The sequence below is a fragment of the Neovison vison genome, chromosome 4, assembly GCF_020171115.1.
Source record: "Neovison vison isolate M4711 chromosome 4, ASM_NN_V1, whole genome shotgun sequence".
Taxonomy (NCBI): domain Eukaryota; kingdom Metazoa; phylum Chordata; class Mammalia; order Carnivora; family Mustelidae; genus Neogale; species Neogale vison.
In genome coordinates, this window is record NC_058094.1 from 164883287 (window position 1) to 164900542 (window position 17256).

The 17256-nt window shown below is 43.3% G+C and overlaps 1 long non-coding RNA gene across 1 annotated transcript; it reads left to right on the forward strand.

Annotated features, from left to right (window-relative positions):
• Positions 1-14224: 14224 nt before the first annotated feature.
• On the forward strand, positions 14225-16996 carry LOC122904041. The gene is made up of 3 exons (XR_006384134.1): positions 14225-14336; positions 15961-16072; positions 16877-16996. It is a non-coding gene; the product is annotated as an uncharacterized LOC122904041 (long non-coding RNA).
• Positions 16997-17256: the final 260 nt, after the last annotated feature.

Consider the following 17256-nt stretch of genomic DNA (forward strand, 5'->3'; position numbering starts at 1 on the left):
CATTAAAATGCATGGTACTTACTATTTTGTAAATGGGTGTCTTTTTCTCAAAGAAAGATAATATCTCATGCTTATCGAGCATTTGCTATGCATCAGGCACTTGATGTAGTTATCCAAACCTCACAATGGTTTTATGGGCTCAATAGTATTATCCACAAGATAGTATTAATAGTATAATATTATTATACTATTATAATATTAATAGTATTAATAGTGTATCATAGAGCATAATATTATACTATATAAATAATTGATAATATTAATAGTATTATCCACAAGAAACAAAGCTCAGAGGTTGTCATGTCAGATCCCAAGTTCTTAACATGAGAAATTGCCTCTTCCTGGGGAGATCCTATATCTGCAAAGTCCAGTGCTACTGAGGGAACAAGAGGCTGGCTGAAGACAAAACAAAAGCTGGTGCCTTGCACCCCCTCTCCATCCACTCCCCCTCAGTCATATGTGTAGCATTCCTCAGGCAGCCCTGACTGCCATGAACAATAAGCAAATAGTCAACTTGCAGGGATCACAATCCTGCAAGACAGGAGTCTCCCTTGGCTTACAAATGTCCTAAATCTCACTAACAAAGACGATTGATAGCAGGATTATGACATCCCACCAAAAAGTCTCCCAACTATCTTAATGTTAATGGCTGGCCTAAAGACAACGTTGATCAATCCGCTAGGCCTCCGGTATCCAGGCAGGCACCTTGTAGGCCCTCTTTAGCATATGAAAGCTCCGTTGAAACCTCCCTTTCCCTCACCTTCCCCCAAAGGCAGGGTACCTAACCTGCCATTCCTCACAACCCAGGCAGCAGCTCTTCCTGCCTACCGGTCCTGTCCCCATGCTTTAATAAACCACCATTTTGCACCAAAGATGTCTCAAGAATTCTTTCTTGGTCATCGGCTCCGGACCTCAGCCCACCGAACCTCACCTAGGTTCTAGAACTTCATCACTACCAGTGAATGAGAAACGGATCTTTATACAACATAAGAAAGTCTGAAGACTGTGACTCAAGTTTTATGCCAGAGACCCACAAGGGCTTCTTTCTATTGTCAAATAAATACAGTGCAAATACCTGTGGGAAGTAATATTCTAAATACTAGTAGTAAAGAGTCATTGGTATGAGGTAATTTTTCCTATTTTGCAGGGAAGAAAAGTCCCTCAGCTCTGGGACCTCTATGAGGAAAGCAGGTTGGTATTTTTGCAGCCCCAGGGCAGACAGAAATAAGCGTAGTCAGAGAAGACAGAATTCAGAAAGAGGAAACGCGGTGCTCCAGTGCTACCTCACTATTCTTCCAAGCACAGACGAATTCTCTTTTTAGATAGAATGGAACCTAGGAGATGTGAGCACTTTATAAATATGTAGTCAGAGTAGTTATTATTTCTTTCCATCCCTTTCAACATCCACACTGCCTGATACAGACTAACTGGCAGTTTTCTAAGAAATGGCAGAGAATATTCTAGCCAAGTTAATTGACAATATACTAGAGGGGATGGGGAACCCTGCACAGCCTCACAGTGATAAGAGTGAAATAAAATATAATCATCAACTTAATGATGAGGACTTTTTTTGAATTACCACACAATGTGAGCAATTTTCATCCAATTAACAGTTGTTTTGGATGTAGAGTGAATAAGTCAGCAAGCTTCTGGTTTTCCTGTAGGTAGAAAACATATTGCCATGGCAGATGTTTCATGAGCTATCGGTAGCTTGATTTTCAATAGAGAGGTTCCTTTCCTTTGCAGGGAATTCAGTGCAGTTCACTGTAACACAACAAATACTTAAGACTACCTACTATGTACAGGCGATCTGATAAGCCTAAGAAGAGAAGCAAAAATAAGTCTCAGTACTTCCTCTCAAGAAGACAATAAAGAGGAACAATATGTGTGCATATATTATGACAATCCATGGTAGAATAAACGAGTGAGAATGTCTGGTCCAGGTGGAAAAGCTTTGTTTTGGCTTTGAGATGACCTGGAAGATAAGCAAGATTCCAAAACCCCTAGATAGAGGAAAGAATGTTCAAGAAAAGAAAATACTGACTCTTAAAATAGAAGGCATTGGATTATAACAGAATTTTTTTTTTTCTTTTTCTTTTTTCCTCTAGTCACCTTGGGTCCATTAGCTGGGGCTCTGAAAGAGAGTATTAACAAGACAAAGACAAGGAATTTAAACTTACATAGCATCTTAACAAAGAACAACTACTTGGTGGAGAAGTGACAAGACAAAGGAAAGGGTCTTTGAGTTTCCAAAGTTGGCAAATCGTGGGCAGGCAAATATATGAAGAAACTAATGGAAGCTAAGGATTTTTTTAAAGCAGTGTTTGTATTGATTCCTTTGGTGCCACTTCTGGGCTGTTAAGAGTCTAGACTTATCTCCCATGATTAAGAATCATCCTTCCCTTTCTAAGAGAAAGGCAGGGACATCCCCAAGAGTTATTCTTATGTTTCCTTTTTTCCAATGGCCTTCTGCAACAATAATCCTTATGTCAAAATGGCATATTTTGGGGTGGCATGCTCTGAACCCTTACAGGATATATTGGATTAAATAAAATATAATATTAAAATTAGCTCTACATATTTCCTTTTACTTTCTAGATGTGACCACTAGAAAATTTGAAGTTACACATATTATTTTCCTATAGGATAATGCTTGGCCAAATTATGGTATACCTTGAATATCAGACCAAGTATTTGAAAGTGTTTCTCTCCCAGCACCAGATTTTGGTAATGTGAAGTAGATACGATACCATCAGTGAGGTATGGCACATACTGCTGTTATGATGATATCATGAAGGATGCCAAGAGATGGAACAGGGCTGGAAAAGAAGCTGCTGTATTTGTTCTGTTTCAGTAGGTGGTCTGGGGTTTTATTTGTAATAGAAGTAAATGATAAAGGTGCTAATATTGCTGCTGTGACAGTAAAAGGAGAGGCAATAACTCTCAAGAGAAACTAGAGGTAATCCAGTACCAAATTTACTCTGTTTCAATTTTACAAAAAATACTTCATCATTGAAATTTCTGTGGGAAAAACATCTGTTACTACTAGTCTAAATCTCTCTAGACTCTAACTTCCTTTTCCCCTTGAAATGATAGTTTTTAATGGAATTGTTGAAAACTGAAGGTTGCTTAGGGACCCCGTTACTGAGGTTTTACACCATGTGAAATTTACCCGAAGTCCTTCAGAATAGATAGTGTGATGTGTAGGTGTCTGTTTAAATTGGTTTTAATCTGTATCCAAGGAGGTATTTGTTAATACCTGCAATATTCTAATCGTAAATCCATACTTGAAAAGTGAGTAATGTGAAAGATGCTGTACTTTGGATGACATTTCTGCAAGAAGTTCAAAAGTTGGTGTCTGCACCTGCACCTAAGGGGACTGAAAGGGATAGTGTAAGGGTGAAGTGACATGCCGCATGAGGAGCTTGGCACTAACACCTTGGGAAGAAACTCCTAGACTTAGAATTCTGTCCTTCATGCCTTCTTCTTATCATTCTTTTTTTTTTTTAAAGATTTATTTGAGAAAGAGAGGGAGGGAGCACAAGCTAGGGGGAGGGGCAGAGGAAGATGGGGGTAGCAGACTCCCCACTGAGCAGGGAGCCCAATGTGGGGCTTGATCCTGGGATAATGACCTAAGCTAAAGGCAGACGCTTAACCAACTGAGCCAAGCAGGCACCTCCTGAATGCCTTCTTTTAATGGAGAATTCTCTTGTCTGGTCCAATTAGAAAGTCAGCTGATCTTCAGTCAGAACATGTTCCCATTTTCCTGAGAACCAGCCTTTCAGACCAAGTGCTCTTTGGAGCTCCTAGCCAGTGAGGGAGCTAGACTTCCACTGAGCTTCCAGAGCAAGACGGATGAGTGTTCAAGGGTCAGTTTGTAATAGATATTTGCACAGATGTCCCGGTCTGAGATTTATATCCATGAGAGGTTATGGGAACAGCAGTAGCCAAGTGACCATACATCCTGGTTTGCCGGGGAAAGCCCCAGTTTACACTTACAATCCAGCCTTGATATTAATAACACTTCCTTTCACTCTTAAAAGTGCCTGAATCTGAAAGATAAATTATGGTTACTCTTCTGTGGTGGCTTTAAAATATGCCCACAGATTCTTTGCCCTTCCTCCCTTTGAGATGTGGAACATAATTTCCTGCCTCTTGATCATGGGCTAGATTAGTGACTGGCTTCTAAGAAACAGCATGAGGCCAGAAGCGATGGTGTGTTGACTTTGGTGTGGAGGATAAAGGCACTTACCCCTCACTCTCTTTTGGATCACTCACTCCATGGCTGGGCTGCCGTTGTGAGCATTTCGTAAACAAGGATTCTGTAAAGCCGTTTGCCTAAATTCCCACGGCCGGTCAGGTGGTGGAGGAGTCAGCTCTCAGGCTGTGTCTGTCTGACTCGAAACCCACACTCTCAAAAGAACAGAAGCGTGTTCCACTGCTTTGCAAAAAGGAATCCAGAAAAATGATATAACAGAAATTTTGGCAAAAGGCCATGAGCAAATGCATAAAAACTCTGTCTGAAAGAGATTGTAAACCTAAGGTTTTACATGCTGTTTTTACCACATATTTTTTCAGCATGTATAAACATCACATGGTTCCAAAGACATGAAACATATTTCAGTGAAATCTCTCTCTCACCCCAGTTCCCAGCCACTTGCTGCCCCTTCTTAAAGGCAACCACCATTGCTGGTTTCCTACATATCTTTCCAGAAATACTCTATGCTTGTACCATATGTACATATACCCTTACCACTGGCATTTTTTAGTACAAATGATAGCATAGACTAGATACTGTTTGGCACTTTATTTTTTTATTTACCTAACAATGAATTGTGGATGTCATTAAGTATCAGTACATTAAGAAAGCATTGTGGTTTTTTTGTTTGTTTGTTTGTTTTAAAGATTTTATTTATTTATTTGACAGATAGAGATCACAAGTAGGCAGAGAGGCAGGCAGAGAGAGAGAGGAGGAAGCAGGCTCCCTGCCGAGCAGAGAGCCCGATGCGGGACTCTATCCCAGGACCCTGAGATCATGACCTGAGCCGAAGGCAGCGGCTTAACCCACTGAGCCACCCAGGTGCCCAAGAAAGCATTGTTTTTATAGCTGCATTATATTCCAGTGATCTGTGTAACAGGATGTATTGTAATGAATACTCTTTTGATAACCATTTTCATTATTTCCAATTCTTTCTTATTTAATTTTTTTTTTAAAGATTTTTTATTTATTTATTTGAGAGAGAGAGACAGTGAGAGAGAGCATGAGCGAGGAGAAGGTCAGAGAGCGAAGCAGACTATTTAATTTTTTTAAAGTGGGCTCCACACCCAGCCTGGAATGCAATGCAGGGCCCAAACCCACAACCCTGAGATCAAGACCTGAGCCAAGATCAAGAGTGAGAGACACTCAGCTGACTGAGCCACCCAGGCGCCCTCCTTTCTTGTTTAAAAAACAATGTTGTGATGAATGCCTGTGTAATAGAAGTAAACGATAAAGTAAATGATAAAGGTGCTAATAGAAGCACCTTTCTAGATGCAGATTCCCAGCACCAGAGCCCACATCACTGCCCTGACTTGTAGAAGGGTCAGCCCAAGGGCATTATGGACTAAACTACCTTAGAGCTCAGAGGTAAAACTGTGCTGGGCACTGAAACTTTTGTTTTCCTTTTTTATTACTTGGGGAATGGGATAAGAGCAAAAGAGCAGAATTTTTTTTTGATCTTCAATAAGTGCATACGTATTTATCCTCTAATCCACCATAGCAGAAAATAGCGAGAAGATGATTTAAACTTGGCAGACTTACCAGTTTGGGTATTCAACGTATTTTCATTTGTCTGTGCACTAAGGATATAGTGGATGCTTTCTTATATAAATGCCTTTAAGTCTTTTCTTCAAACTCCCCCCTTCCTCCCTGTCCTCTTTCCACTTCCTCCTCCTCCTCCTCCTTTAGATGTCCAACGGTCCGGGCCTGAAAGCCAGGATTCGTCCCCGCTTCTGCCTTCTTTCTCACCCCTGCATTGTGGTGCAATGGTCAGAAGAGCTGGAAGTGACCTGCAGGCTCATTCTTGGTTGCCAGGACAGTGGCCCACTAGGCCTGGAGGCTCCTTCTTGCTAGAAGAGGCTGCTCAAGGGCGTGGTCCCCTCTTCCCACCTCCCAAGCACTCCTAGCTGCTTCCCGTGGGCCCAAGGTTTCCCTCCCGTGAGGGACAACCAGCATTCCCAGGCAGGATCTCCCAACAGTAGCCTCCCACGGTGTTATTTCCCCAGCACCTTGCGGCAGGCTGCTTCCTTAGATCGGCTCGATACAAAGAAAGGGTATGGATAGGGTTCAGGACATACGACCCCAAAGCATGGCACTATGTCATACTGACTTAAACTGAAGGAGTTTGAGAAAATGGCAGAAGCAGGAGGGTAACTCTGACCTTCCTAACCCTCCTTTTCCCCCTGAAGCCACACCAAACCCTCCTATGGGAGGCGCCTGTCCTATACATTTGAGGAAAGGGGCATCCTTATCCCAGAAGGAGGGACTCCGAGAAGGATCCTAACAAACAGGCCTCGCTAAGTTTCTCCTTGTTCACGACACTTACCTCCCTCCTCAGTCTACCATATTTCTTCATGATGGTTCACTCTTCACCAGACCTAGAATAAATATACTCAGGTCTAGCTGTTTCTTGAGGTTTTCAGTTCCTTGTGAAGGCTCCTGTGTTACATAAAACTTTTATTAAATGAATTTGTACGTTTTTATGCCACTAATCTGTCTTTGCCAATTGAACTTTCAGATCCAACCAGGGACCCAGAAGCACTGAGGAAAATATTTTCTTCCCATGCAGCCTCAGGGGGTGGTTCCATCATCCACCCAGCAGAGCACCCTGCCCACAGTTCCTCCCTGTGGGCTGATAGGAGAACGGAAGCCTCCTGTTCTTCCCTTGATGATCTCAGTAAAACTCCCCCCAGTAATGCCTCTTGCCTAACCCATGCTGTGCGGCATTGTGGAATTTCTCCTGAAACTTGACATGAGATAAGGGGTCACCATAAAGAGACCCATCTTGCATGACAGGTGGCCAATCAGTCCCAAATCCTCTTTAGGCCAAGTAGTTGGTTTTTGAATGAGTTGGACTTGGTATGTACAAGCTGAGTATAGTGTTTCTCCTTCTCACCTGTCCCCCTCCTACCCTGTTGATCCATTCTAGGCAAGCTCTGAATGAAATCTCAGGCAAGTTCTGTCATCTTTCTGGTGACTATCATGTAATAAAAATCCACTCCGGCTAACCTAGCTGTAGGGCTGGGGAGACACAATGGAAGTTGCTGTTGCTACCCTCCTCCAACTCCCCATGGTGGCAAGTCTTCCAAGCAGCTCCACACCTTCCAACAGAGAGTAGAAGGTGATGGACTGACCCAAAAGCAGTATCCTACCAAAATCCTGGGGGGTGATAAGAAGACAACAAGTGTGAGAAGCAACTTCCTGGACTGGATAAAAACAAGCACCATGGACCAGATCATGTCAAGAGGAGTGATTAATCAGAATAGGCTGAAGTGTGTACAGCTGAATGTTAATCAATATTAACCACTTCCTTCTAGTAACAGACACTGAGTGGGGAGCATTTCCCTTTGTGTTCCTGAAGGCCACCAAAGTCAGAAGAATAAAAAATGATTCCTATATGTGATACGTGCCTCTCAGGAGATATTCAGAAAGAAAAGGCTCATGTAAACCTAGCAAAATGAAATTAGTCTAGAATGTTTTAAACCCTTACCAAAGATAACAGGGATGCTACCAACAGTGACTGATCAATTTGCCTAATCACAGGTTATCAAAGCATAGTGTTCTCACCTAAGAGTTTTCTTCCTAAGTTGCTTTGGTATTTCAAGCGGAACAATTGAGTTCCAAATAAGCACATTCAGCTTTGGAGAAACTACATTATTTAGCCTGGGCTCTCTTGCTTTCAAATTTTAAAAGTTTAAAAATAAAATACTTTACATTTTAAGTTGCCAATTAAATAGAACTTAGAGCTACTTTTTTTTTTTTTTAAGATTTTATTTATTTATTTGACAGAGATCACAAGGAGGCAGAGAGGCAGGCAGAGAGACAGGAAGGGAAGCAGGCCCCCTGCTGAGCAGAGAGCCCAATGTGGGGCTTGATGCCAAGACTGTGGGATCATGACCTGAGCCGAAGGCAGAGGCTTTAAGCCACTGAGCTACCCAGGTGCCCCTAGAGTTACTTTTAAAAATTAACATATAATGTATTATTTGTTTCAGGGGTACAGGTCTGTGATTCCTCAGTCTTACACAATTCACAGCACTCACCATAGCATATACCTTCCCCCATCCTCCAACCACCCCATTCCTCCTCCTCCTCTGCATTCCAGCAAACTTCAGTTTGTTTCCTGAGACCAAGAGTCTGTTAAGGTTTGTCTCCCTCTCTGGTTTCATCTTGTTTCATTTTTACTTCCCTTTCACTATGATCTTTTGTCTTTTTTCTCAGATCAGTGAGATCATATGGTAATTGTTCCTCTCCGAATGACTTATTTTGCTTAGCATAATACCCCCTAGTTCCATCCACATTGTTGCAAATAGCAAGGTTTTTTTTTAATGGCTGCATAATATTCTGTTGTGTATATATACCACATCTTTATCTATTCATCTGTTGATGGACATCTAGGCTCTTTCCATAGTTTGACTATTGTAGACATTGTTGCTATAAACATCAGGGTGCCCCTTTGGATCACTACATTTCTCTTTGGGGTAAATACTCAGTGCTGCTATTTCTGGGTCATAGGGTAGCTCTATTTTCAACTTTCTGAGGAAGGTCCAAGCTGTTTTCCAGAGTGACTGCCCCAGCTTGCATTCCCACCAACAGTGTTGGGAGGGTTCCCTTCTCTCTGCATCCTCACCAACATATGTTGTTTCCTGACTTGTTAACTTTAGCCTTTCTGGCTGGTATGAGATGGTATCTCGTTGTGGTTTTGATTTATATTTCCTTGATGCCAAGTGATGTGGAGTACTTTTTCATGTGTCTGTTGGCCATCTGGCTGTCTTCTTTGCAAAAATGTCTGTTCATGTCTTCTGCCCACTTCTTGATTGGATTATTTGTTCTTTGGGTGTTGAGTTTGAGAAGTCCTTTATAGCTTTTGGATACTAGCCCTTAATCTGATATGTCATTTACAAATATCCTCTCCCATTCTGCCAGTTGTCTTTTGGTTTTGTTGACTGTTTCCTTTGCTGCGCAAAAGCTTTTCATCTTTTTTTTTTTTTAAAGATTTTATTTATTTATTCGACAAAGAGAGATCACAAGCAGACAGAGAGGCAGGCAGAAAGAGAGGGAAGCAGGCTCCCCGCTGAGCAGAGAGCCCGATGTGGGACTCGATCCCAGGACCCTGAGATCATGACCTGAGCCGAAGGCAGCGGCTTAACCCACTGAGCCACCCAGGCGCCCTTTTTTTTTCTTTCTTGATGAAGTCCCAATAGTTCATTTTTGTCTTTGTTTTCCTTGCCTTTGGAGACATGTCCAGCAAGAAGTTCCTGAAGCCAAGGTCACAGAGGTTCCTGCCTGTGTTCTCCTTGAGGATTTTTTTTTTTAAAGATTTTATTTATTTATTTGATAGACGGAGATCACAAGTAGGCAGAGAAGCAGGCAGAGAGAGAGGAGGAAGTAGGCTCCCCGCCGAGCAGAGAGCCCAATGCGGGGCATGATCCCAGGTCCCTGAGACCTTGACCTGAGCCAAAGGCAGAGGCTTTAATCCACTGAGCCACCCAGGCGCCCCCTCCTCAAGGATTTTGATGGATTCCTGACTCACATTGAGGTCTTTCATCCATTTTGAGTCTATTTTTGTGCATGGTTTAAGGAAATGGCCCAGTTTCATTCTTCTATATGTGGCTGTCCAATTTTCCCAACACCATTTGTTGAAGAGACTGTCTTTTTTCCATTGGACATTCTTTCCGGCTTTGTCAAAGATTAGTTGACCATAGAGTTGGGGGTCCATTTCTGGGCTCTCTATTCTGTTCCACTGATCTGTGTGTCTGTTTTTGTGCAGTACCATACTGTCTTGATGAGGACAGCTCTGTAATAGAGCTTGAAGTACAGAATTGTGAGGCCAACAGCTTTGCTTTTCTTTTTCAACATTCCCCTGGCTATTCAGGGTCTTTTCTGGTTCCATATAAATTTTAGGATTATATGTTCCATTTCTTTGAAAAAAGTTGATGGTATTTTGATAGGGACTGCATTAAATATGTAGATGGCTCTAGGTAGCATAGGCATTTTCATAGTATTTAGAAATTAGAGTTACTTTAATGCTTTTTTTCCCCAAATAGGAATATGCAATGCAAGCAGTAAGTTAGATGCATTCACAAAGACATTGTTTTTAGGCTCACAGAAACTGCTGACTTTGTAGAAGGGTTTCTATTTGACTAGAGAAACCTCCATAAGAAGATCTTTAAACATTTAAGTTGTCAAGCATAACACCCTAAACTCATTTGCCATAGTAGTTGGCACAAAGAAGGATATATAGGGATTTAAAAAAAAATCCTGGGGCGCCTGGCTGGCTCAGTGGGTTAAAGCCTCTACTTTGGCTCATGATCCCAGGGTCCTGGGATCGAGCCCCACATAGGGCTCTCTGCTCAGTGGGAAGCCTGCTTCCTCCTCTCTTTCTCTCTGCTTGCTTCTCTGCCTACTTGTGATCTCCCTCTGTTAAATAAATAAACAAAATCTAAAAAAAAAAAAAAAAAATCCTGACTCTGAGTGGCTGTTCAAGATTCCTGATTCCTTATAGGAAGTTTACCAGAAGTTTCTCACAGTGTTAGCAAGTTCTTATCTAATTTGTTCTCTGAAATGATAACACAGAGAAAACAAAAAAACAAGAAATAACAAGGGTGCCTGGGTCTCTCCATGGGTTAAGCCTCTGCCTCTTGGTTTAGGCTTAGGCCTTGATCTCAGGGCGCTGGGATTGAGCTCTGCCTCTGGCTCCGTGCTCAGTGTGGAGTCTGCTTGGGATTCTCATTCTCCCTCTCCCTGCTCATGCACTCTATCTCTTTCTAAAATAAATCTTAAATAAATAAATAAAACAAATGCACTGCTTAAGAGAAACCTTAAAAAATTTTTAATTTTTGTCCAGCTTCTAAAGAGTCCTAGAGATAAAGGGAGTAGGATTTGTTCTGCTTTTGCATTTTCCTAAGAACTCAAGACTACTGCCTGATTTGGTAAGTAAACAAGCAGTTTTATCAGTGTCATCAGTAGTAGAAACTACAGATTACCAAAACTAAAAGCATTACAATTCAGATGCACTCCCATTTCCTTTTTGCATGAAAGCTGTACATGATTCATATGTTAAGTAAGTGACTAAAATATGTTACTGAAACCGTGGCACATATTCAGTGTATTTCAGTAATTACCATTAGATGAACCAGCCACCCAAATTTCCTCACCCCAAGAACACGTCCTTAGTAAAGTAAAGGCTGAAAAAGGAGACATATGTTCTTTATGTGAATGGCAAGAGCTGAGGATCCTTTAGGTTCAACCCAAATAAAGAACTTGATGCTTTCTGCTCTTTGCTGGGTTTCTCTTGACTCTTTTAATGGGCATATTAGAGAAAATTCATAGTATTATCACATTAGACTGTACCCCATGGCCAGTCAAAACTAATCTTATGTGTTTAGGTGTATGTAGAAAACTCCTGTCTGTGAGTGGGTTGTTTACTGTCATAGAGGGGGAAGGGCAATGGCCCCATGTATGAGCACTTGGCGTGTCACACAGGGATCACCCACCTCCTCTTACACAGCTCTTCCTACTCCATGTACCTGTCCACATGGCTAATATTTATTATGTATATTTTTTACACTAGGTAACTTCTTAACCAGCCTGTCTTATTTAGATGGTATACATCATTATATTTGACCTTCTTATAACTACTGTGTGAGCAATAAGCTTCCAATTTTTAAAAAATGCCTTAAAAAATTACCATGCTGAGAAGGGTGACCTATATGCTGCATTAGTGGGCACTCACTTTATTTATGAGATATTTAAAACAATTACATTTTTAATGAACTAAGGTGCATAAAGGCATGACTAAAAACTGTCTAAAAAGGAAAAAAAAAAAAAGTCCAGTCCAAGGTAGTAGTGAAACGCAAAATTCTCTACCAATTTAGAACTTTCCCCTTGACTGTATCAGACTTACTCAGGGCTGAGAAATGTGTAGTGGAGAGAGTAATTTAGCTTCCGGAGTCTTCTGGAGTATTGGTGCTACCTTCTTCCCACAACTTGGACACTGTGTTGGCACCCCCCGGTATAAAGCACCCAAAGATTGGCAGTTGGAGGGAAGAGGCACGAAACATTTAAACTGAAAAGGCCAGCTGCAAGCTTTCGAGCTGTCCCTGGGGCATGATGAAAACTCAAGCCAACCCTACTTCACTGGCACTCCCAGGGCCTTTGGAGATCCCCCGTCACTGCTGGCTCACCTGTTTTGGAGGACAAGTAATACCTTTTCCAGGTATCTCTTTGTGAGTCCCCACTAAGTTCCAGGTTCCCAGAGGGAGGCTCATCAGTCATCAGAATGATTTCCACAGGCTTCCTTCAGCTTGCCTGTTTGGATCAGGGTTCCTCTCAGAAGGACCCAATCCTGCTGCCTCCCTGTGTGCCTGGCCGACAGGACACCCTGAGTCACCCTTGCCCTGCCACACTGTTAGAGTGTAGGCTTTTGACCCCCTCTCCTCCCACCACTGTGCCCAGGCAGATCCACACCCTCCTGGCGTTAGCTTCCCAGGCATGTGGCCCAGCACAATTCCAGTAACTCTCAACAGTCAAGGCAACAAGTTCAAGGTCTCCTAATGTGGTGTTCTCTAAGCGCCTCTTATTAGCTTAAAGTGAGTTGGAAAGCACAACCACACCCTGTTTTGAGGAACACGGTACCTCTCTGCAAAAAAATCCTCACAGGAAGCTCTTCAACCTCCCAGTGACCCTTCACTGTCTCTATTATAGCCTGGAAGTGGGCCAATGCTGGTAAAACTTATTTCACAATCTCTTCCCTAGTGGTGTGTAGGCAATCCACTACCTTGCTTTGGAACAAGGGAGTACTTGCCACTTCTGTCTATTTTCCTCCCAAATTGGGCCCTTTGCCCTCTGTCTAGGTATCAAGACAAAAAGAAGAGTCAGTTTTAACACCTTGTTATACTTTGTGTTCTCAATTCTTAGATGACATCTTTTGTAACACTCTCTATGTAGGTAGTTTTGTTTGTTTTGTTTTGTTTTGTTCATTTTACTATTACTCAACAGCCAGAAGGTCTCTGAACAATACCCCCCACCTTTTTAATTTTATTATTATTTTTTTAATAGAGTAAGAGTTTTGAGTGACCGGAAAGAGAAAAGCAGCATTGTGCTGTGTGCATGACTGATAAGATATTCCTCCATTTCAGGATCTCAGAGGCTAAGAGGGAAGAGTCTGCCCTTAAATACAGAAAATGCATATTTCTTACATCTTTCTGCTTATCTCCACCCTCACTGCTCACCTTAGCTTTAGACCATTCTCTCGTGCCTGTGGGGAAGATAATCCCTCCATTTAGTAATCTGAGTGACAGTGTGTATCCCTTGCTCTGCCCTCACCCAACTATTCCTAACATAAACAAATGACCACAAAGATGGTGGCTCTAAACAAAAGAATTTCATTGTCTCATGGTCCTGGAGCCCAGAGGCCAAAATCAGGGTATCCTCAGATTTAGTTCCTTCTGGAGGCTCTGAGGAAGAAATCACCCCTTGCCTCTCTCCTAGCTGCTTCTGGCTGTAGCAAGCTTTGGCATTTGGTGGCTGGTAGAGACATCAGTTCAACCTCTGTCTCCGTCTTCACATGGCTTTCTCTGTGAGTCTCTGTCTCAAATCTTCTTCCTCTTCTGAGGACACCAGTCATTGGATTTGGACCCACTATCTAAGTCTCTAGATAAGTCTCCAAAAACTGTATCATTTCGAGATCCTTCACCTACTTATGTCTGCAAAGACCCTATTTCCAAATAAGGTCACATTTACAGCTACTAGGGTTAGGACTTGGATGGATCTTTTGTCACCACCATGACAAAGTGCTTCTCCAACACAGCCTTCCTTCTCCTCATTACTCAGCGTTCACCAACCAACCTCCAAACAGTAAGGCTGAGAATGCTTCTGAAAGACTGAGACATACACTGGCAGACCAGTTTTGTTTTGTTTTTCTTTCCCACAGACTGGGTGAATGAGAGTGGGGAGTGGAGAACACAAAGTAGAGAAGCCTCAGTCCTGGAAGGAGGAGCAGGAGACAGCACACGGAGGCCAGCTCAGCAAGAGCCAACGGCTGCCAGCAGCATCTCCTACTGAGGAAGCAGCAATCTAGGTAGGCGGGTCCTCATCCCTGCTCTGGAAACCCTGTGGGAACACACTCACACACACATATATACACCACACACGTATGCCACACACACAGAGCAGACACACATACCTCCCACCCCCAGTGCCCCCGACACCACACACACCACACACACACCATACCCCCCCACACACACCATGCCCCCCCCACACACCATACTTTCACACATACAACAAAACCGACTGTACTGTGACCCTAGATTGGAGGTAAGGCTCTGGGACACTGACAGTATGACGGTGACAGGAAGAGAAAGCCTGGCTCCTTGGCCAGCGTGACATTCACACCCCGTGTCTCTTAATAACCACCACAAAGCCCTCCTACCCCTGATCTCCTCCTGGCTTCCCCACTCATTCCACACAATATCATAAGTGATCTTCCTAAAAAATCAAATCTGACTTCAATGTCACTCTCGTATGAACCTGTCAGGGGCTTCTCAGAGCCTCCTGAATGTCATCCTGTCAAGTTCTAACCACACAGACTCCTCACGGTTTCCCTGAATACTTCGAGTGCATGCTGTCACCACACCCCTGCACACACTGCTCCAGCAGCCTGGGGTTTGCTTCCATTTCCTTCCCCCTCCCCCCGCACCCCCACCAAACTCCTATCTACTCATCATGAGCAGCTTTGCCCTGTAGGTGTCAAGAAAGAGAGTCAATTTGGATGACCAGCACAGTATGCTCAGACAGACCATCATCCTGTGAGTTGGTCCAAGGTTCCAGGATCATGGTGTGCACCTTGCCAGGCTGGATTGTCCCTGTCCTGGGAAACCCTCCCCCTCCAAAAGCCGGTTTCCTTGCATCTGCCACGTGCACATGTGGGCATGACACCCTGTGCCTGTGACTACCAGCCCTCCTCACGTCTTTCGGAAACTGTCTCTTCCAGGAGACTTGAGAGCAGTCATCTGGACCTGTTTGTCCTTGTGTTCATAGCACCTGGGACAAAGTCAGTATTTCTTAGGGTTAGATGCCTGCAAAGGGAGCAGTAACCTCCCAGCTGCTTCTTTGGTCCCCACCAAGGAAGTAGTAATGGTGCCCACATTTCCTGTGGGGCAGCACTAGGGAGAATTGGACTGTGCACTCAGCTCCTGGGACTCCAGCAGTGGAGGGTGAGTCAGCATATTGACGGCGGTATGTGGCCTTGATCCAGCCCTGGACACCAGTGTCTACCCCCACAGCTCTGGCTGGTTGTGTCCCTTAAGATAATTATAGTGTGCTTTTTAAAAAACATATATTATTATAGGGGCGCCTGGGTGGCTCAGTGGATTAAGCCGCTGCCTTCAGCTCGGGTCATGATCCCAGGGTCCTGGGATCAAGCCCCGCATCGGGCTCTCTGCTCTGTGGGAAGCCTGCTTCCTCCTCTCTCTCTGCCTGCCTCTCGCCAACTTCTGATCTCTGTCTGTCAAATAAATAAATAAAATAAATCTTAAAAAAAAAATAAAAAACATATATTATTATAGAGATACTAATTGTTTGTTATAGAAAATTAGGAAAACAGAAAAACCAGAAAGACTATTTATATCCCTGTTTAAAATTTTGGTGTATTTGTCTCCAGATTTGGGAAGGTAATTCTGTTTTGTTTTGTTTTTCTTTAGGTTTGCTACATAGAATTATAAGACAGAGATGATGTTATATTTATAATTCCACATCTGGTTTTTTTGATGTAATGTCTTAACATAAACATTCCAACTTGGATATAAACAGTTGGTAAGCATTTTATGGCTGATATTGAACTTTTTGTATCTCATGTCTATGCTGTCTTCTTTTAAAAAAAAAAAAATTTTTTTTATTTATTTGACAGAAAGAGAGCACAAGCAGGGGGAATGGCAGACAGAAGGAGAGAGAGAGAGAAGCAGGCTCCCCACTGAGCAGGGAGCCAGGTGTGGGGTTCCATCCCAGGGTCTTGGGATCATGATCTGAGCCAAAGGCAGCTGCTCAACCGACTGAGCCACCCAGGAGCCCCCTGCACTGTCTTCTTTACTTCCTGGTTCCTTCTCAAGGAAAAAGGCTGATGAAAATAAAAAGTTCAGGGTGATATTTATTTCCCAGTATTTCCTGCTCAACCAGAAATTCAAGTACCAGAAATTTCTTTAGTCTCTCCGATTCTCTAGTTCTTCATTTATTAAACCCATTTCTTAGTGTAGTTTTGAAGGAGAAATGAGATCATCTGCAGCAGATTCCTATACATTCCTGAAGATGGCCCGCACTCAAATCGGGGAAACTCTCTGTTCCTGCTCCCTAACCAGGTCCGTCCCCGGGGGACAGAGATCCTAGGGAGTCTCTCATGTCACGCAGGGGCCCTTGTCAAGCAAAGACACAAGAAGTTAAGGTACTGCAGGTAGGAGACATACCCGGGACCAGCGTCAGCTGGCACCCAGAACTGCTACTGAGCAGAAGCAGAGGAGGTCTGCAGGGGCCTGAGAGCCATTAAATCCCTTTAGAAAGGGGAGGATTTGCTCAGCAAACTGGCCGCGTCCTCAGAACTGACCCTTCTACATCGACCACTTACAGAAGGCAACTGGCATGAAGGCTCCACCCCCTGGATCTCTGAACAGAACCGAGAGCCTCCCCCGCTTGCACATCAGAAGCCGCCAGTGCCCGGAGTGGACCTTGACCAGACCGAGGCCTTTCCTCAGCCGCGCACCCCCAGACTGACTTCGTGTGTGGTTTGTTCACTTCCTGCCCCCTTCTGTTATCTTGTTTGTTGTGTGGATTGTCCTCTCTCCTGCTCTGTGTGCTGTTAAAGATGCCACGTTTAATTCCATGGGGAGATATCCTTGAGGTGGGGACCCAGAACCTGCTTTCTCATTGTGATTTCACTTTGCTTTATGACTGACTATAGCTGGCGCTGTGGAAGGACACAGCTGGTGTGTGCGCCTTCCTACCATGCT